This window comes from Chaetodon trifascialis, chromosome 24, assembly GCF_039877785.1.
Source record: "Chaetodon trifascialis isolate fChaTrf1 chromosome 24, fChaTrf1.hap1, whole genome shotgun sequence".
NCBI classification, from domain to species: domain Eukaryota; kingdom Metazoa; phylum Chordata; class Actinopteri; order Chaetodontiformes; family Chaetodontidae; genus Chaetodon; species Chaetodon trifascialis.
In genome coordinates, this window is record NC_092079.1 from 5,011,458 (window position 1) to 5,027,571 (window position 16,114).

Sequence of the window (16,114 nt, forward strand, 5' to 3'; positions counted from 1 at the left end):
CAAGCTTTTGCTTGTGCAGTGATGAACAAATTATCGTTTCACACAGTGGCATAGAAAACTTAGAAACTGGCTCAAACTGGCTCTGATTATGTCAAATGACACTCCTCAGACGTGCACACATCCGCTTACAGAGCACTGCTAAGCATGGCAAAGCATTCCACCCATGAATACATGGATGTCAAGGCTGGTTTCAGTTTGCCAGTTGCCCCCCTCCCCCTGGTTTATTAGTGTGGTGGAAACCGTCATGTCATCTCGGACAGAGATAACAGCGCTGCGGGCAGAGCTGGCATAGCTTGTGAGGAACAGAGCGATCTCTCGTGTACCTCCAAGGTGTTTTACTCCTGTTATTTTCTTCACAGCCAATTGGGCTATTTTCTTTCTCAAAATGTATGGAAATGGCACTGGAGCCATTATGCAGGAAAGGGATCAGGGTTTTGCTCAACCAGGTGAACGCTGGTCTTTACACTGTAGCATCTGCGTACACTGGGTTTCTGCATAAACTGGCAAAAGAGCTTTTTTGATATATTCAACCAGAACTAATCCCTTTCATTATTTACAAGGCAATCATGCTTTCAAATAGATCTTCTTCCATATCTAAATAGGTCATACTGGGTTTTTAGACCCCTTAACTTGAACAAAATGTCCTTGTTGGAATGTTTTATTGCTGCTGCTCAGGGTTCTGACTTTGCCTTGCCAGTGGTTTGCTTCGACTTTCTGATTTCTGGAATGAACGAACAAAATGTGGGCAAGTTTTTTTTGGTTGCTAGTCAAATATTTCTAATGGGGCTGAGGTTTTGCTGGGGGATTCATAGCCTCAGTGAAGTGTAACAGGCCTGTGTGACCTGAATGAAACAGTAAGTAGGTTTATAGTATGAGCCAAGAATCAAACCTATGTTTCTGGTTTTGAAATAAATGCGCAGTCATCCGTCACCATGACCACAGTATTCTTTCAACGCCAACCTGCCAATGTCAAGATCCGGTTTGTTTGGGCTGTGTCTCCTTCACATAATCCCTTGGTGGCAGGGATTTTTTTTTTCACTTTTTGAGAGCACATATTTGCATTTCAAGGCATCCTTCTTGCGGTGCAAAAAGTTTAAGGGAGCAGTTTACTGTGTCTGAGTCTCTGCGTGCAAAAATCATTGCTACACCTCCACAGCTGTCGTCACTTTAGGAATGAGAGTAGAAGTGGTTGAAAGGGTCTGTATTTGAGTTTGAGAGCAATGGTTTTCTGCCCTTCTTGCTTCCACAGCTGTGGTTAGCAACTGCTATCAGGAGGCTTATATCAAAGAAACAAAAACTGCAGTGTCAAAACAGAATTCCCAGAAAGGCAAGGCAATGCAAGTTTATTTGTACAGCACCTTTCAACAAAGTAAAAGTAATTCAGAAAGGAAACACAAAGCAATGTCAAAAGGCAATATAAAAAGAAGCATAAAAATATGATTTGAAGCAGTTAAATAGAAAATAAGCAAATATAGAACAAAAACAAGAGAGTAAAATCACACCGGAAGGTGCTTGATTTATAAAATACAAACAGAAAAGTCCTGATTTAAAAGAAGTGACCATTAGAGCAAGTTCTCTGGCAGTGCGTGCGTGCGTGTGGACAGGAAACAGACACATGACGGACTGACATACCATGATATGACACATTTATTTTGCCCCGTACCATTGAGTGCTTTACAGACTAATAGTTGTTTTTTTAAGTCAATTCCTTGACACACAGGAGGTCAGTGTAAAGTTCTGAGAGCTGGCGCACTGAGATACGCTGTCCTTGCCCTAATGAGGGCTCTGGCAGCAATCTTTTTACAGAAACCTTCAAAGACATTTGTTGAGCCTGCTGATGATAAACACATGGAAAATATTTTCTAAATCCAGCTCAGACGTAAGTCCTCAAATTTGCGATATATTCTTTTGCTGATAGGAGGCAGATTTTGTAATTGTTCTCATGTTGCTGTTGAAATTTGACTACACAAGATTTCAGCCTTGATTTATGGTCTGAGTACTGACTCAATTGTTTTATTTTTAATTGGAGAAAAGAGACCTCATCAAGAGCAGTGCTGTGGTGTGGTCAAAACCCTGACTGGAATATTTCATAACAATTGTTTAGGGCTAAGGTTTGATATGGTTATCTATATCTAATATCTATCGTTGTTCATGAGTGAAGTCTCTAGATCAGGGCTGCTGAAGTGGGGCACGTGGGCCACAGTTGGTCTTCCATAAGGTTAGGTTTTTTCGATTTCTTGTGAGGTGTTAGGATGTAGGATCCCAAGTTATTAATTATTTTTCCGAATGTGAGCATTACAGGCAGACTGACACTTAACATGAAGTCAGTCAAAATATATTATCTATATATACAATAATAGAATGGATGTTTGCTTTTGGCCCATGGCCAATCATTAAAGTTCAGTTTCTCCAAAGGAAAAGGTTTGGGCACCTCTTTCAGAGTGGTATAACAACTGCTTTGGGGAAAAAGCCAGCGAGTGTTGAGACAGTGTTGAATCCACGCAGAAGATCTGATGCTATGCAGTTAAAATTGCTTTTGAAAAAGCCAGGGCATAGAATATCAAGGCAGCAGAAGAATTTAAAATATTAAACTAGTTCCAAGGTTTCATAGTTATAGGTTCAAATTATATCATGCTAATTGGTTTACTTTTAAGTGGATACAATGCAGAACAAATGCCTGACATGGGGGAGCCGCCAGCTTGTCTAATTTTCCTTATTTTGTCTGTGATGAAGGTAAATTCATTGCATGAGTTAGTGGACAGAAGTTCAGGGCCGACTTACACAAAAGTGTTTGTCAGTCTGTCAACAGTAGCAAATCAGGCACATGTTTAGTGTTTTTGGCAGTGGTGTCAAAGAGGATGGATTGCCTAGCATTTGTCAGTGCTGAATTACAAATGTAATGTCATAATACACCAGGATATCTTTTCAAAATTCCCTTTTTCAGTTCTTACCAGTGTGGCATCTCCATGGTGCTGTTTTCTTAACTGGAGATGACCTTCACCTGACTGGGGACAATGGTAAAATGTTGTAATAATGTATGTTATAATGTTATCAGTAATTGGGGGATTGGGGTTTGTCATCATGATAATTTCAGTGTAGATGACAGCAAAGTCATCAACAGTATTTCAGTGGCCTATAGAAACTTAAACATATAGTTTGACAAGAAGAATTCAGTTGAGGGCAAAAGAAGCAAAATTTCCATAAGACATCTGCTTACATTTGAAAGACTTATTGAGGGTGGTTCAGGAAAAGAAAATTAGAGTCGGGGAACAGACCAGCTCTTTCATCTGGTCAGTGAACTCCAGGAGGAGAGGGGTGGGCCTGAGAGTGACTGGCGAGGAGGATGGATGGACAGGGTTGAAGGAGGTGAAGAAGGTAAAGCCCTACAGGTGGTTGGCATGCGGGGTGGTGAATCTCTCTCTTAGCTCTGTTATTGCTCATGTTTTAAGCTCTCTTCCGGCGGGGGCCAAGGTGGCTCACTTTCCAAGTTTCTGGCACCTTGTGTTGTGTCTCGTCGTTGGTTTGATTCCTCTTGTCTCTTGTCCTTGGCAGAGACAAGAGACGGGTGACGCAGGACTTAAAATAGGATAGAGGCGTGCGCTTGATGTTTTTCACATTTGGCTGCGCAGCCGGAGTATGTGGGATTCTTCCTGTCATGTCACAGGCCATATCCTTGGGAAAGCAGTACATTCTGTTCTTAATGTTTGTGCGTTTTTAACAGCAAAATCAACTCCAGTCAGACTGTGAGGCCCAGTCATCCGCTTTCCCTGTAGCCTTTCGCCTTCAGAATAACTGTCAGTCCTCACCCTGCTGTGTGAGGATGAAAGGTTATCCAAGTCATCTGACGGAGATCCAGGGTGCTGCAACAGTGGTGCAAATGGGTTTTGATGCACACTTGTTTGTTGCTAGTTCTCAGCTGTGTCCTGCTAAGCACAGGGGTTGATGATGAGGCATTGATGGATACCATCAGCAGCGAGGCTACTGATACAGAACCCCAAATCTCAGAGTGCTTGGCTCTGGCTAACCCTCATCCTGCCATTTACCGAAGAAAGGATTTATTCTTAGACTTTGCACCAAGAGGGTTCAAGAGAAGACAGCCATGTTGGCTGTTAGCCTGAAAAAAAAAAAAGCTGCTACTTGTAGGCTACCTGCAACTAGAGGTCCGACCAGGTCTTGTCCAAAAGTTTCTGCAGGAATTTACCAAAAGCTTCATTGTGACCTAAAACTGCTTTTTTTGTGTGGACGAAGGGTCAAAACACACAGAAAATGCCATGTTTTTGAGACTACCCATTTACATGCAGATTAGTAGTGTTAGCATTCTCTTGTTGTCCCGTGTTTTGAGTCAGTCCATCCACTTCCACAGTAACATCTGACCAGTGGGATTTGGTTTCCAGCACTGCAAATTTTGGTAGAATCCACTCATGGTGGTTCAAGCTAAAGTCTGCTGGTAGGCCATGCTAGTGTAGTCCTGATAAAGGAATAAAATATCAAAGAATTTAAGCAGAGAAGACAGCAAGCAGCTAAGTATCTGCACTCTGAGAAAGCAGGACATCTGTTTAGGGTCAAATAACATGAAAAAAAAAAAAAAAGAGAAGAATCTCGAACCTACCCTTCAGCCATTTCCCAGCACTGCCAGGGACTCGGACTTAGTAATTGAAATGAAGTGCCAGCCAGAATGAGTCATAGACTGTCAATTAGATAAATTGTCAAAGCATTTGCTCAGTGGGTTCCCAGTCCACACTTATTATCAAATCACCTCAGGTTGGCGTAGTGTCATTTTCCACACAAATCATTTTGACAGAACAGATAATTGAGATAACTGGGATTAGTATTCATACAACACTTTGCCACCCAGGTATAAGACTATAGCACATTATCACCAACAGTATGCAGATAATCACTGACAGGTGATTATCGACATACTCGCCTGACAGAGGAGATTCAGTGCACACTGACGCTGCGGACACGCACCTATCAGTCCATCTGTCTGTCTGAGTGCCTGTCTGGCTGTCAATCTAGTTACAAAACACTGCAGTGCTTAAAACTGGAGGGTCAACAGTATCCTGAGGAAGACAAGGACGTAGATTATGACAGAGATTTGGCAACAGCTGCCCTCTTGGATTAACAGAAATAGTGGGAGGGGAAAAAAAAATAGATTCACGGGCCATTATCCAACAAACACCAAGCTATTTTTTTCACATAATGGGTGCTTCTTTTCACTTTCTGCCTGTTATTTTTAGCCCTGTTAAATCTGAGTCAGCACCAACTTCCTCAGACATAACTTACCCTGAATCTCCTGAACGCCACCATCTATCAAGCTGACGCTGATCTATAGAAATGAAAGAATGTTCGAAAGCAAATGTAGTGTTGCTTTTGTCACAGGTGTGACTTGTAACCCTCCACGAGTGTGTCATCTGAATCGCAAGAATGGGCAAACAAGCCTTCTTTTTACCTTGTGGGTGGCTCTCCTGCATAGCCCTTGCTGTATGCATTCATTATCTGTTAAAAATAATGTATAATGCATTGGCATGGCATAAATATAGAATAACCACTATGTGAAAGATGCTTCTCTTTAACATTTGCAACACACATGTGCTTTGTGCACTAGTGCTTTAAAATCTACTCTCTAAATCCAAATTCGGATTTTTTTCCTCCCTCTCTGCTGGATAAAACCGCCAGTTCCATCTCGTTTCTTTATTCGGTATCATATTAATTTCAGCAAGACCTGCAAATCCACTCTGCCATTGCATAATTCATGGAGCCCCTCTGACAAAATTCCCTTTCATGTGGGCAATGTGCCCTGAACGAAAATCCTTGGAAACCTGGATAAGCCCAAATGGCTTATACCTGATGGCGATTCACAGCTGTGCTCAGGTAAACTGTTATTCTATCTTGCAAAATAAGGTCAGAAGTGAATGGTTTGCTATTTGATGTCATCAGCCACTCAAGAGCAGGTGACACTCAAAAGGTTTTGACAAAAAAAAAAAAAAAAAGAAAAGGATTGTTAACTGTTGAGGCCATCTGGCTGGGGACTCCATGCACTCATAAATTTATTTTTCTCAAGAGCATCTTTGCTTTTAGGCTGTTTCCTTTCTGCACCTGCTTGAGATTAGAGATTTGTTATTGCACCAAAGCAATAAAGTACAAGACGCTGTATTTCTTAAAATTGTAATATTGCCATTTAAATCTCTGGACATATATGAAATGAAACTCGCTTCAGTAGTGAGCAGGTTTTTATTTGATGGACTGAATGGACCCCTGCCAGAGAAGTCATTAAAGTTATCCAATATGTCAGTATTATTAACTATACTTTAAAGCCGGATTGAAGCAGATGTGGGAAATTAAACTAGGACCGATATTAAAAAGACTTTCATAGAATAAACACCAAAGCAAAATTCATGTTTTGTCATGTCATACATGTGTTTTCCAATCCAATTCGGGTTTCTCTCAGCTCCACTCTGCCTCATAGTCATGCAGCATACATCCACACCTGCCCTAATTAGCAGCTGCGATAGCTGTTACACATCATCAATCTGTGATTCCGTACATTTTGGGGTCGAATGCAGATGTGCAGTGATATATCCACTTAACCTTAACACATCCCTCGTTCTTCACTAAGTGATTTTCTACATTTGCCAGAATTAACCTGCTAACAACATGAGCAACGGGGCCACCTATTATAGTCTGGATTGAACAGCATTTTTAAAATATGGCTGACAAGTGACACACAGGCACCGGGTTTAGTTATGTAGACCAACTCTGACAAAAACCCCAAAGTCCTGGGCAGAACATTTCAAAGGTCTTTGTGGAACAGCAGGACGAAAGTAAAAAGGTTTTTCAAGTCAACATGCACCATTTAAGGTGGAATTAAACTTCTCCAGGGAGGTGTGAGTTATGGCAGAAGAGATTAATTTGCAGTTAAGTGAAGGATTAAACCTATCAAGTATGTTCTACATCCATATACCTACTGTACATTCATGTACTCACATTTATATTCTCCTATTTGTGATATACGGTGGCAGTTGCAGCATGTACAAGGCTTTCTTCAACCTGCTCCATGGTGTGTTGATTATCAGCAAACACCAGAAACACTGGAACAAAAGAAAGCATTCCAATTAGACTAATTACTTATCTGACACTCCCTTAAAGGTGCCTTGAGACTGCGCGACGATTGTGTAAGTCCCATTCCATGTCACGCTGTGCTAAATGGATGGAAGGAAATATTGCTCATAATTGTGTCGGACTGTAAATATCAATTTGCGGCATGTCAGATTGTGCGGAGAATGCACAGTGACAGAGCGGTGTGATGGAAATAGAAGCAGTGCAATGGAGCAGAGGTGAATAAATATCTGGTTCCATTGTGCCCCTTTTCTGTTTTGAACATGCAGCAACATGGCTTTCATTGAGCCTTTTGATTTGATTTCTGATGATGTTGCACTGGCCAGTGCATTCTGCATCATTTCACATCATGTTTTGATCAGTTGGCTTGTACAACCCTGATTGCAAAAAGGGGGCACAGTCCTCTTTGTACTGTTTGCGCTTGAGTATATGTCAACTTTTTAGGAATTGGGGTTGTAGACATTCAAGAGGCAGAGTTTTGTCTCTGCCTGTCAAATGTCTCTTACAATTGTTAATTTTCATCTCAGACAGCCCAAAATCGCAGTGTAATTGGGCTTTATTGTACATTTGAGATATATTGTTTGGTGACACATAGGCCCTACAAGACCTACTAAGAATAAAGCACTCGTTCCTCAAATTTGCAATGGCACTCTTGATTCATGATCTACTGAGGCTGCTGCAATTTATGAAATTGATCTCTTGTTCTCTTCATCAATTTATTCCCCCTTAATTTTGTTTTAATGCCATTATTACTATCTTTTCTCCAGTCCGCGGTAGCTATGCTGGAAATGGCGTCACATAATGTGTGTTTGGCAGTGAGCTGTGAGAAGCCTATGCCAGCAGCACTGAGGAACTCTGAAAACTCCAAATGAAAGGACAGAAACGTTGTTTAGGTTTAGGTTTATAAAGAGCTCTGTCACTTGAATGTCAATCCAGTGAACTTATTTTTATAAGCTTTTACTGAAATTCAAGGCAGTTCCCAAAACATACCACCAAAGTGCAAACTATACAATGACTATTAGGGAGGGGGGTCAACTTTCTTCCACGCCATCAAGAGAATCCAGTACAGCGCAGGTGTGTGCTTTATTGAGTCTTACAGAGTCTTACTTACGACATAATGTGTGCAGTCTCTAGATGATTCTAAATCAAATCCATTACACGGGCTCCTGTGACACATACCGCACAACAGTTTTTGTAGTCAGGGGTCACTAACAAAGTCTTCTAGATTCAAATTTAAAAAAGGTCCAGGTTAAAAGGTCCACTGTGTGGGATTAAGTGGTATCCAGCAGTGAGCTTTTAGGTTGCAAACAACTGAACACGAAGGCACTCTGGAGAGTTTTTGATTTGTCCACTGCTGGCTACTGTCGAAACATTTTTGTGCAACATGGTGAACTCTGTGGAAGATATAAAGGGCTCATTCCAAGGTAGTGAAAATGGTTTGGTCCACTTCAGGGTCTTCTAGGCTTGAGTAATGGAAATACGCTATATTGTAATGTTTAGGATGACAGGCAAAAGGGATAAATAATTGTTTTGACCTTGTTTTTAACCTCTTTTGGGGCGTCTAAGTCTTAATTAAAGAGGATCAGACCCCACAATCCACCCACTACAACTCTAAATTTAGCCACTGTTATCACGTTCAAAGAGGTTCCTTCCATAGCTAAATGTGATGGTCGCTGCTTTCAGACAAACTACAGTAACACACGAGCAGAAATGGACACAGGTCCTCAGTGTTTCACCTCCAACTGTTCAACACATTGAATAATTGAAATACTACATCCGCTTCAAGGCTATGGTTTTCTTTGGATCTGTGTGTTTACATTGCTATTACGAGCATACAGGTTTGACCAAACTGCAACCACCAACAGCTCAGTGTCTCATTAGCAGGAAATACCAGCAGTCAGCCTTATACACACCCGCCCTGTGATCTGATGCCTGGGACAATCACATCCCTCCCTCACTTCCTCCTCTTTTGAACTCTCGCTTTATGTCTCTCGCTCTTTACATCCCTCTCCCCTCGCGTCAGCTATTTCAACACAACCTCTGATTTGGGCCAAAGCGTTTCCTGCCAAATGGCCAATCCCAAAGTGCTGTCTGCTGGATTAATACCTGAGCTCGCCAATTTATAATTGCTCCATTGTGGCATCTGTATACTGAGAGGATGCTGACAGGTTGGATCCTCTCTGTGTCTCTCCCTCTCTCTCATTGTCTAATCACAATGCCCTTCTCTCCACACCCTCAGACTTTGTTTTTCAATCTTTTTTCCTGAGGAAACAATAAATGTCTCTAAATTCACCAGAGCATCTCTAAATTTCAAACACCTTCTGAGACAAAGATAAGAGAACAGTTTGATCAGGGCCTCATTTTTCTCTCGGAGATTTCTGTCTTAGCAACACGTTTGCTTTACTTATTTCCGTAACAAGACTTGAGGGAGATGACTTTTTCTTTGAGAGGTGGTTGAATGAAATCTAATAAATCTGTTCAAGTCCCATCAGAATGCAGGGAATCTACAGAAGGCATTTATCTCGTGGGGCAGGCAAATTCAAAGTTAAATTAGGGAATATGACTTTTATTTGAAGAAGGAAACGGGAGGAATTTGCATTACGCTGCATTGCCATTCCCGCCGCTCTCTACCAAGAAGTCTTGAGTGATTCAGTGTTAATGAAAGGTGTTTAAATGGAATTGAGATGAACCAGTTTGGCTGTTCTCCTGTGAGAAGATACACGACGGGGCAGAGTGGCGCTAAAGCCAAGACCTGTTGGTCTAGATTATTCATGAGGGACCCAGGTTTAAAAGAACTCCATATTTTATTCATTTTATATGGTGATTTAAAATGAATAAGAATGAAAGAGATAGGCAGATAGGTTTGTGAAGTATTATGAGTTTAAAATGTGCTTTAGGGTTTATATCACTTACATATGGGCAAGCCAAGTAGATGTTGAACCCATTTGCTATGCAGTGTTTGTGTGTGTGTGTTTTTTTTTTTTTTGCTCTACTGGGTGTTTATTTGCTTCAAAGACTTGCTTGTACTGTACAGCGCTTTAGGTTGTTTATGCTCTGCAACTCAAAGGCTGAGTAAATCCTACAGAAATGTTCCAGAGGACATAAAAAGGGACAATAAAAACACATCACAAGTGCACAGTTTCCACAAACACAGCGACAGATGCAAGTGACATACATAGAGCCGTATAGTATCAGGGAACAAAACTCAAGAGTGGTCCCAGAAAACAGGTTTCTCATCAAAGACACTGTGGCACATAAAATGGCCTGATGGATTTTATGCTGTATAAAACTTCAAAGCCACATTTATGACAACTATATCTTAAAGGAGGCCACTGGCCCATTGCGTGCCATCTGAGCCTCTAAGACATTGCATGCACGGTAATGGAGCCATAGCAGTGGTGATTATGCCCCCAAAAACCTTTCACTGGTTATAAATTAAGGATGCAAATGCAAACACGGCCAGCTGGTCTGCAGTGATCGCCGCACGCTGGTCAGCAAGGCCCCCGAGCAGCTGCCCTCTCCTCCTACACCTAATGCTGGGAGGAATGAGTGCTGTGTCAGCACAACGGCGAGGAGAGCGGACAGTAAGCAGGTCACGTGTTTGCAACGTCATATGGTGCCTGTTGAAGAGCGCCTGTGTGATGTTGGATAACAAATCCAGTGACAATACAGTTACACTAACACAAGTCACGAATTCAGACTCAGCGAGACAGAAACCTTGCTTCTAAAAAGCCGTGAGAGAACTTGAGACTCACAAAAGATGACTCAAAGTCCACCAAAATTGCTTTATTTATACCACTCTTCCACCCACACAAGCCAGGAATTTTAAGTGTAAGTTGTGTGCAATTTATCTCGCACAGACTGCCACCCCTTAAACCCAGATATCAGACAATATATCTGACATTATGAGCTGTCCATCAATTATAGCTTCTTGTTCTGGGCCTTGACTGGAGGTTGAATCCTATCAAAGAAGTTTTTAAACCTGTGGTCCATCTGTGAATCTGCTCGGAAATCATAGAATAAAGAATTTTTTTATAACTCCAGAACATCACTTTTTAAGTATTCCAGTGATAGTATGTCCAAAGGTACACTTATAACTGCTAACAGCTAATGTAGCGTTCTTTTAATGGTACCAAATTGCCAACATGTAAATAAATATGGGCAAAGAAAAATCAGGTTTTGTTACCTCAACAGTATTTAGGACTTGAACCCCCAGCATATCTAATAATCTGTCAGACAAGATCCTGCAAAATGATTGTGTTTTTAGGGACACACGACAGCCAAAAAGATGATATGGACTCATGTGAAGCTGACCACAGCTTTATAACTTCTGATTAATGACGTCCTTTTTTAAAAACCGAAACATTTATTCCTACCACCTCTTGAAAAGTGTGAAGTTGCGGACCAAACATGATGACTGCTGCGGTTTAGCAGTGTCGTGGCACACACCTGCAGGCGGTAGCACTTTGTTTCTCTCACGCTCCCTTTGTCTCTCTCTCTCATACGCATACCTCATGCAAACAATATTGCTGCCAGTGCAGAAAGCTGTTTCTTTTGTTCAAATTACAAAGAGACAGAGAGAGGGACAAAAAAAAAAAAAAACCTCCCACACACGACTCAGCTTTTGCAATAAACAAAATGAGAGGCTTGTTTGAGTAGTGGTTCTCACTATGGTGTCCTTTTTCTTTTGGTTTCCCTCAAAGTGTGAGAAGAAAATATTCTTTATTATTATTTCTGTGACCAAATTAGAATGAAAGGAATCCTTTTCCTTTGTGGTCGATAATGTTATTGACTTTAGATGAGCAAATCAAAAGCAGGCAAACGCATTCCCTGCACCACACAGCTGTTAAACATTAGGGTCACCTCATTTTATACTAAATACAAATGGATCTGCCATTTGTCATTTTAGTCTTCTGTCTCCTGATGATGTGCATACTTGTAGCATCTGAAATCTGAATCATGAATGGCGGAAAAGACTTCAAAACAATGCGCTGTATCCTTCACGGTCACAGAACAATACAATATTGTGCTTTGATGAATATAAAAAAGGAAATGTTGTCGTTCAGTCTGCAAAATCGACAGTAAGTGTCAGTTGCTTCAGTGCAGGGAAGACACAGGCCTCGAACCACCGAATGACAATACATACAATGTAATGAAATAAAAATGAGCTGCGATGAAAACTACTAGACAAATCTACTATACTGGACACGTTTTTCTCATAATAGCAACCAGCACAAAAAAAAAAAACCTGCAGAAGTGCTATGATTGCACCAGTTAACATGGTTTCTGTCTCACCGTTTTCCACTATTGTAATTTTACTATTGCTGTTCGTTGCTGCACACATGGCATCTATTGTGTATTTGTCAGCCCTGGAAAAAAGAGATCCCTCCTCAGCTGCTCCTGTTTTGTCAAAATAAACCAACCTTATTGCCTAAGAAATATTTCTTAGGTCCCTTTTTAAAGCTTCGCTTATTCTATACTTCCACTTTTTTGCATATTCATGATTTAATGCCTTGTTCAGACATTAGAAATGCAGATAGAAATAGCTCCTTATTCATTTCAATGTGACCACAATGTTGGAATAGCACAGAGGTCCCCTGGAAGACTGATCTTCATCTGCAAAATAGTTGACACAAAGCAATGTGGTGGTATTTGACAATGCACTGTTTCACACACACTGTAAAGTCTACATCCTGATAGATGTATTAATAGTAACTTGAACAGTGTAACTCTACTGTTGACCTCACTGAGATGGAGGATAAAATGATGTCACCCTGACAACCTTTCAGAGGCGTGAGCTGTTGTAGTATTATTAACTGCTCTTCAGTGCTCTGACCCCGATAAGCCTTTAAACTTGGAGTCAAGCTGGCCAAGTTCAAGCCAAGTTTCCATCATTCATCCACTTCAGAGAATATGATAAAACAATTGAACGTCATTATTATATCAGCTCTGACAGAAATTAGCTTTGACAGATTTGATTTTGCCATTGTGATGCTTTTATTTTTTTAATCATAATTCTGGCTCTGTCATGGGGGTAAATGTCCTGATTGAGGTTCAGTGACGTATATTAAGCCAAGTGTGCACACGTTCAGATAATATTCCAGGCCTCCCTCATATAGATGTCTAACGGCTATTGACAGGGGCATACCAGCTGAACTTTGGGGCCAGCCATCTGAATCATGTGGAAAAGGTCAGTGGTTTGATACATAAACACCAGTGGGAGGCTCTCAGCTAGAGCTGGAGAGCCTTGAGGTCTGAACTGCAGGCTGCTGATGTGCACTTGAAGTGAAGCATTTAACCCGCGGGTGCCATGCTCGAGTTGACCCTGCCCTCATATGTTCGTGTGGACATGAATATATTGAAAGGATTTACATTTCTGCATGCCAGTGTGAGCTGAGGAATTCCTCAGGAGCTTGCTCACTGTCCTCTAATATGAAGAAAAGATTACCCTTTCTAGACCAAACAGTCAATACTGTGTATCACTGAAGCCCACTGACAGCTCACTGAATACAAATATGTACCATATTCACCATAATCTAGGATGAGCTGTCTATTGAGGTCATTACTGCTTAATCCTAATTAGATAAATGTAATCTTTATTTAACCAGAACACATGACAGGGGAAACATGTATTTGCTGTGACAGCTTTGGTGGGCAACTGCAGAGTGGAGGGAAGGACAAACACAGAGTTCCCTCTGGGAGCTGCCCAGTTCAACCACAGTCTTGCACTGAGCAGCTCCACTGGTGTAGCTCAGGGGTTGTGCATCATTCTCAAGCAGTGCGTGTTTCCTGCTCACCCTCATCTCATCCAGATTCTCCCTGCTGGTCCGAAGCAGCCGCCCTCAGGGCAGGACTCTGCAGTTATCAGCCATACCTGGAAGGGACTGACTTTGTGATAATTTTCCTCTTATGTTTGATGTACACGTTTAAATTAAACTGCTGCTTACCACAAAGCAATATAATAATAATGAAGGAAGGAAATAGAAATAACCTTCTAATGCAATCACAGACAAGCATAAGGAAACATAATGTATGCAGGCTGTCATATACATGCACACATTCACACAGATTTACACAGGAGTGTGAAATGGGAGGAAAGCCCACAGGGAGCCTGTTGAAGTAAATTAGCTTTATACATAAGTCTATAAACACTCCACACTAATATGCAGCAATACAATTGGATCATTGCTGCAATTATCTCAGTGACTGTCAGCTGTATTTTGTTGTTCAGAGCAATCACATTACCCCAACCAGAGAGGCTGTGCATCTCAATTAAGACATACAAAACATGTGAAGTTACGCAAACACCTACTGCACTTCTTGCAGCTGGAGAATATTACTTTCATAATGAATTCCCACTTTACTTCCAATGTCAAATACCCCTTTAAACAAAATCTTCTCCTTTTATAAAATGAGAGCAGAAGAAACAAATGATATTAGTTTTGAGGAATATTAGATAACGTAGCTCCTGGTAGACAATAATAACACCTTTCATTATATTTTGGAGAAATTGAAAAACTATTGTCAGAGTCCCACAATTATTAGAGCATTTTGGAAATCAGTTTTATTTATGCTCAAAAAGATTTTTACCTTTTGCTTTTTATGTTGCTGAAACTCTGAGTAACTGTCGACAGCAGATTTTAATGGCCTGTTGTTTACTTCAAAACCAACAGAGGTCAGCTACAGACATGTACTCACAGTACAAGAACACATGAAATTGCTTCAAGATGTAATGAAAACCGCAGCAGCGAGCAGCTCGGTGAGGCCCAGCAACAGTGCTTACATGCCAACAGTTACAAGTGAACAGTGACGCTGAGGCTGGTTGAAATTTGGTTTAACTTGCAATTTCATCTGCTGGCAGTGAAGGAAATGTCAGGGGCATAAGACATGCCGGAGCTCACATGGACGCCAAATAGAATTTTCACAGTACGCATTCCACCTTAAAAGTTATGTGTCGCACAGTCAAATATTGTTTCTCCAGCACAGTTTAAAAAAACTTCTCTATTAGACGATAACAACTAACTGGTAAAGGATTAAAAACTGAACGTGAAACTGCTAATCAAGATCTCCACCATCCCTCTGTCCCTAGCTTTGCTTCCTCTCCACAGAGGACTTAACTATCAAACCTTCAAATCTAAAAGCTTTAACGTACACAATCACCCATCTCTGAACTTGTTGAAAGTAATTAGTAATGGATGCTCCCTTGTGTTTGCTTGCGTAATCTCCACCCATTCAAGTCCTCATTACACCCTGATCTGCGGGTAAGATGAGCATCAGCTAGCCTGCTGTGCCGCGGCAGGGTTTCTACTGATGAGAACGTCCTCACCAATCGATTTCCCAGCATTCACTCTGAGGCTCTGATCAGCAGAGGCACCTCACCACCATCACTGCTATTACTAACCTTTTTAATGGTGAATCTTAATTTTACCTTTGATAAGCAATTGAATTAGAACACACACAAAAAAAGTTTTTCTCATATTTGCTAGCAGCAAGGCTAACAGTTTTAGTTTGCTTTGATTTTGATTTTGATTTCTGCAAAGCTGCAGTTGGTTTCACACAGTGAGCGACCTCAGTGTCAATCAATGAATGGCAAAACTAAAAATGCCATCTGCAATTCATGGACTGTAAAAATGAGGCTTCAGTACCGCAGCATTAGACACCACAAAGGAAAGATCAGCAGGATTACCAGAGTTTGTTTTGACTGAGGAAATGTCTCAATGAAAGCTGCTGTCGTGACAGAGATATTGGTAATGGTTCCTGACGTGAAAGAACTGAAAACATACGCACTGAAGAAAACTTTGAGATGATAAACATCCATGTTTGTTGGATAATATCCCCTCATTTCCCCTTTTTCTGTCTATTTTTGTTAATTTAAGAAGGCGGCTGTTGCCAAATCTCTTATCGTGCCGCTGTATATCAGGACACCCTCCGGATATTGTTGACCCTCCAGTTTTTAAGCACTGCAGTATTTTTAATTCCCCTCTTTTAATGCAGT